This window comes from Papio anubis, chromosome 6 (genome assembly GCF_008728515.1).
Source record: "Papio anubis isolate 15944 chromosome 6, Panubis1.0, whole genome shotgun sequence".
Taxonomy (NCBI): domain Eukaryota; kingdom Metazoa; phylum Chordata; class Mammalia; order Primates; family Cercopithecidae; genus Papio; species Papio anubis.
This window is the reverse complement of record NC_044981.1, coordinates 40042082-40048082: the sequence shown is the minus strand read 5'-3', so window position 1 is coordinate 40048082 and position 6001 is coordinate 40042082.

Below are 6001 nucleotides of genomic sequence, written 5' to 3'. Positions count from 1 at the left end.
CTTTGTCTGCTATGCTGTGCACCACAGGGATGATGGCCCTTGCAGCCTCCGTTTCTCGGGCTCCTATTTCAGCTGGCTTCCATCTGAGTTCAGCCAGCGGGGCCACTGGAGGGAGTCCACAAGCTAGAAGGAAGGGAGAAGCCAGGGCATTTGTCTCCCTTTCTCTGCCTTGGGTGGGCTCTCCAGAAGCAGCTCTGCGGCTCCAGCTTCCCCAGACTGCCCTCCACCATCACAGCTTCTGCTGGGCAGCCCCCTCACCAGCTCTTTCCACATGGTTCTGGCTTCTGGGCTCTGGTAACACCTAACACTCCTCCTCCTATTTTCTCTCTATCCCTTGCTGGTATTGCTAATCTCTGGGGTGCCTCATCATACCACTGGCATCTTGGTTCTTCCATCATCCATGTAACCTATTCCCCCATGTTAACAACCTCCCCACCCCCACCACACACACAATTTGGAATACTCTGAATTGTCCTAACTGGCTCCAGCTGATAGATTCATCATCCAAAATGGAATGCCCCCTTTGGCTGGAGTTTTAGGACAAGATTCCCAAGAGGTGGCAGGTCTCCTTTATGGCTCAGCCACCCATCTGTGGTCCAAACTCAAGGTATTATCGAGTTCAGGATGCCACATTGTCCCACTTCAAGGGTCACCATTCACATAGAATTGAAGCCCTTCTCTGGGTAGCAGGGTTGCTTTCACTCAATATACTGGCAAGATGCAAGGCAGCTTTAGTAGAAAAGAATCACTTGGGGCTGGGTGTGGTGGTTTACGCCTATAATCCCAGCATTTTGGGAGGCCAAGGTGGGCAGATCACCTGAGGTCAGGAGTTCGAGACCAGCCTGGCCAACATGGTGAAACCCTGTCTCTACTAAAAATACAAAAATTAGCCAGGTGTGGTGGCAGGTACTTGTAATCCCAGCTTCTCAGGAGGCTGAGGCTGGAGAATCACTTGAACCCAGGAGGTGGAGGTTGCAGTGAGCCAAGATGGTGCCACTGCACTCCAGCCTGGGGGACAAGAGTGAAACTCCATCTCAAAAAAAAAAAAAAAAAAATCACTTGGGGCCTCTGCGTTTAGGGGAATGAGATGTGTATTGAGCATCTGTTTTTGTTTTGTCTTCTCAATGCTTCCCTGCTTCTTCTAGAACAGTATACCCCACACTTTGGGAACTGCTCCTCTTCCCCTCCATGTGGTTCTGATGAAGCCATCAATTACCAAAGCTCCTTCTCCAACAGAGGTAAACAGATGACCCAGGCTGTTTACCTCTGGATCAATCTATCCAATGCAACACTGATTCATCCAGAGGATGGGCATGTGATCCCAGAGAGCCATCTAGCGTCCTGTCCTGCGATTGAGAAACTATGCAGAGGGTCCTTTCTCTCACCAGGGTTGCCAATATCTCTGGTTTCTGTTCACCTCATTTTCTCCCCACCCACCAATGTGGAGGAGATCTATCTTCAATAGGAGACATTGAGGCCATCACACAGGGAATCTCAGAGTTGAGACAGAAGGAAGAAGACAAAGAGAGAATCCCAGTGGCGCTGGGTCCCCAGCTCCAATCCTGATTCCTGAAGCTCTTTCTTTAATTTTACAAATACCAGAGTGTTCCTTCTAGCCATGAGAGCCAATAAATTCCTTTTGTGCTTAAGTTGGTTTGCACAGGATTTCTGTCACTAACATGGTAGACACAGAGTTCTCTGAATTCCTTACCAGGAAAGTGAGACTTTAGGGCAACCCCTCCATTAGTCTCACAGATAAACTAATGCCAAGAGAAGGGAGGGCATCAGTCAGTACGTTTCTAGCTACAAATAGTAGAAAACCCAATTAAAGTGGCTTAAGAATGATTCTATCCCAGGAAGTTCACAGATAGTGCGGCTCCAGTGCTGGTTAATTCAGGGGTGAAGATGTCATAAGGAGTAGATAGTTCTCTGCTTTCCACCCTGGAGTCCTTGGGAGCTTATCTTGACCTCCTAGACTGGCTGCCTTCAATAGGTCCAAGGTGGCTTGTTCTGTCTGGGTTACGGACAACAACCACTTAGGGCAGAAATGGGAATGTCCCTGTCTGATGTCCTAGAAGCCTCTGGAGAGTTTTACTCTTATGTTTCATTGGCTAGGATGGTGTCATATGCTCATTCCTAAACCAGGCACTGACGGGGGGATGAGACCACCAAGGTTGGCTTAGAGCAATCATGATTCATCCCCTGGAGCTGGCGTCTGCTCTCTTTGAATCTCATGGCTGCTTGGAGAAGAGTAAATTAAATGAAGGTTTGTTAAAAAAAAAAAAAGGAAGAAGGTGAGGCACAGTGGCTCATACCTGTAATCCTGGCACTGTAGGAGGCTGAGGTGGGAGGATCACTTTTGCCCAGGAGTTCAAGACTAGCCTGGACAACATAATGAGACTCTGTCTCTACAAAATATAAAAAATCAACTGGGTGTGATGGTGCACGCCTTAGTCTCAGCTACTTGGGAGGCTGAGGTGGGAGGATCACTTGAGCCTGGGAGGTTGAGGCTGCAGCATCACTGCACTCCAGCATGAGGAACAGAGAGAGATTTTGTCTCAAAAAGAAAAAAAAAAAAAAAAAAGAGGCAAATGGCTGTTGGGTAGTGTAGTTGAGACATCTAGCTGTCCCCTCATATCTAGTCACCCTGTGTCCCCACCCAAAATCTCATCTTGAATTGTAATCCCCACCATCCCCATAATCTCCAGGTGTCAAGGGTGGGGCCAGGTGGAGTCAATTGGATCATGGGGGCAGTTTCTCCCATGCTACTCTCGTGATAGTGAGTGAGTCTCCCGAGAGCTGACGATGAACATATGAACATCTGGCATTTCCCCTGCTTGCACTCACTCTGTCCTACTGCCCTGTGAAGAAGGTGCCTGCTTCTCCTTTGCCTTCTGCCATGACTGTAAGTTTCCTGAGGCCTCCCCAGCAATGCAGAACTGTGAATCAATTATCCTTTAAAAATCTTTTCTTTATAAATTACCCAGTCTCGGATATTTCTTCATAGCAGTGTGAGAATGGACTAATACACCTCCCTTGCAGCTGAATGTGGCCATGTGACTAAGTTCTGGCTAATGGGAAGCTCACAGAACTTTCACACAGTGGCTTCCAGAAATCTTCTTGAAGAGGACTCTGACACGAACCCTCTAAACAGGACAGGGGCTGAAACACACCTTCTCTATGTGGTTTGTTCTCATGTTCACCTCACACTGAAGCTTGTCCCCTGTGGCTGGCCTGGGTAGTAGAGTCCAGGGGAGAGGAGGTGGGGAGGAGTTCTGTGGCAGACCCTGGGGCTGAGTCCCTAAAGCTAGCTCCTTTCTCCCTGCCCAACAGTGAGTTTGGTTCATCTCACCATCAGTCATCACTCCCCTTGGCGGGTGAGGGCAGGTTCTGCTAATGCCTGCCTGTTCGCTGGTCCTTCTCAGGGAGGAGCACCCTGGCCCCCTTCTGCCTCTGGGGGATTTTCTTCCACAGCCCAGCAGGCTAGGAACGCTGGAGAACACTCCCCGCTGGGAACAGTCCTCAACTGGTGACCATGGGTTTGCTGTGCAAATATCACAATTCCCTCAGAAGCACGTGTCCAGTTGCCCACAGTGGTAACCAGCTTGATAACACTCCTCACTGCCCTAGTGGTGTTTCCTGGAACCCCCTCCTAAGTAAACTGTTTGCACTTCAATTCTTGTCTAGAGTCAGCTTCTGGAGGAGTCCGACCTAAGATGGAATATGATCCAATCTGGGCAGAGATGTAAGTAGAAGCCTGTTGGGGCTTCTGGAAATTGTTCCCTCCCTGCTCTGGTAAAAGGTGAGGGAGAAGAAGGCCCCTTTTTCCACCTGTGCTTCTATTTTTTTTTTTTTGAGACAGAGTCTTGCTTGTCGCCCAGGCTGGAGTACAGTGGTATGATCTTGGCTCACTTCAACCTCTGCTGGGTTCAAGGGATTCTTGTACCTCAGCATCCCAAGTAGCTGTGATTACAGGCATGCACCACCATGCCCAACTAATTTTTTGTATTTTTAGTAGAGACAGGATTTCGCCATGTTGCCCAGGCTGGTCTCGAACTGATGAGCTCAGGCAATCCACCCGCCTTGGCCTCCCAAAGTGCTAGGATTACAGGCATGAGCCACCGTGCCCAGCCCACCTGCTCTTTTTGTTCTCGAGGGATGTCATGTGTAAAGACACAATGCTTGGGGCTGCAGTAGCTATTTTGTGACTAGGAGGGGAGCCATGGACCACATTCTGGGCATGACGGAGCAGAAGGATGGAAGCCAGGATCCTTGATGGTGTCTTTGAGCTTCCTGATCAGCTCAGGGCTCACCCATTTCTGCATTTCTAGTTAAGGAGACAATAGATGTCCTTACAGTTGAAGCCACATTTATTTGGGTTCTTTGTGGCTTGCTGCGGAACACATCAATATTGATACAAGCCTTGTCCCAGAGGTGTTACCTTTGAAATCAGGTCCTCCCACTACTACCTTGAGCCCTTGGGGTAGAGCAGGAGGCAGAGTGGGGCACAGGCTTGAACTCCACAGGTGGCTGAGGGCCAGGGGTCCTGGATGGGAGAGGAACATGGGGGCAGCTGGTGTCTGGGGTCCCAAGGACAGGGGATGGGGAGGGCAAGAAGGTAAATTCTCCATTAATCCGGGCCAGGAGGAGCATTGTTATTGTTATTATCATGAAGCATCTCGAGGCTCACACTCGTCCTGGCCTGGCTGGGCCCCCCTAATGGTCCCATAAATCCCAGCCATAAAGAGTAATGGGGGGAGACAAATGAGATAATTAGGAATAAATCTCAGCGCGGTCTCTATTCATCAGCGTCCCTAGAACTGGCCAATCTTCCGAGCCATTAGCCAGGTCCTAATTAATGCTGAGCTGCCCAGCTCTGCGGAGGCTCCATGCCCGGGAGGGACCCGGGCTAAGGGGCACCACGGCCCCACAGCCCACAGCGGGCGACCTTGGGAGGGGCTGGGGGCTGTGTGCCTGCAGCCTGCCGCTTCACCTTTCTGTCTCTGAGGGCCTTACTTTGTCTGCCCTCTCCTGTCTGCCTCCTTGTCTCTGTCTCCTTTTCTTCATCTTACTCCACCTCCCCGACTACCTTCAATCCTGTGTTTCTCTCTTATCAGATGGCCGCAGTCTATGTTGTTAGCTACAGAAGGTCTGAGTTAGAAGGAATTGTGGGGGCCACCTGTAAAAACTCTCCACCATCTGTCCTTTCTGCCACCCTGTCAATACCTGGGCAGGGACCTAATCTACACCCGCTCCCCCAGAATAGTCCTTGGAACAGGGATGACCCCCACCCTGCCTACCGCTGTGGCGGTCCATCCTCCCTGGGGCAGTTTTTGCTAGCAGAGCGTTCTCTCCTTCCTGGGGCTGGGAATGCTCTTTCTGTTATGTCTGCTTCTCGGTCTTATCCCTACCTGCTGGAGGCTGAAAACAAGCTGCGCTCTCCTCCCCAAGCTCCAGGTACTCGAAAGCCATTCTTGCCTCCTCTTCTCCAGCTAAATGTGCTCAGCTGCACTTGACAACTTGAGGTTTCCAGCTGGGTCTCCTCCACTCAGGGACTTCTCTGTAACACCCGTGGTAGTTTGGCCCCACGGTAACTTCTGTTGTTTTAATCTGTTAGTTTTCCCCCTGTTTTTCTTACAGCACCTCTACCTCTTCGGGAGGCTTCCCTTCCTTGATTCTATCAGGGTCTGGAGGGGTGGCCAAGTAGCCCACTTGCCCAGGCCACAGAGGCAGCACACAATGAGGCCTGGCCAGCTGCAGCCCTCCATCCCCTGGCACCGTGATTGGCTCAGGAATGAGCCTGTTGCATGTGCGGGGCCAATCAGAGTGCCTCCCTGGCCTTTGCCTTGTGGCCCCAAGGTGGTAGAACTGAGACGGTGCCAGGTGGACAGTGTGTCTACCCCTTCGCACTCCACCTGTATCTGTCTGCAGTAGGAGGAAATGTGCCCCACCCCCAGAAAGAAGCAGACCCAGATATGGCAGGGATTGTGAATGGGAAAGT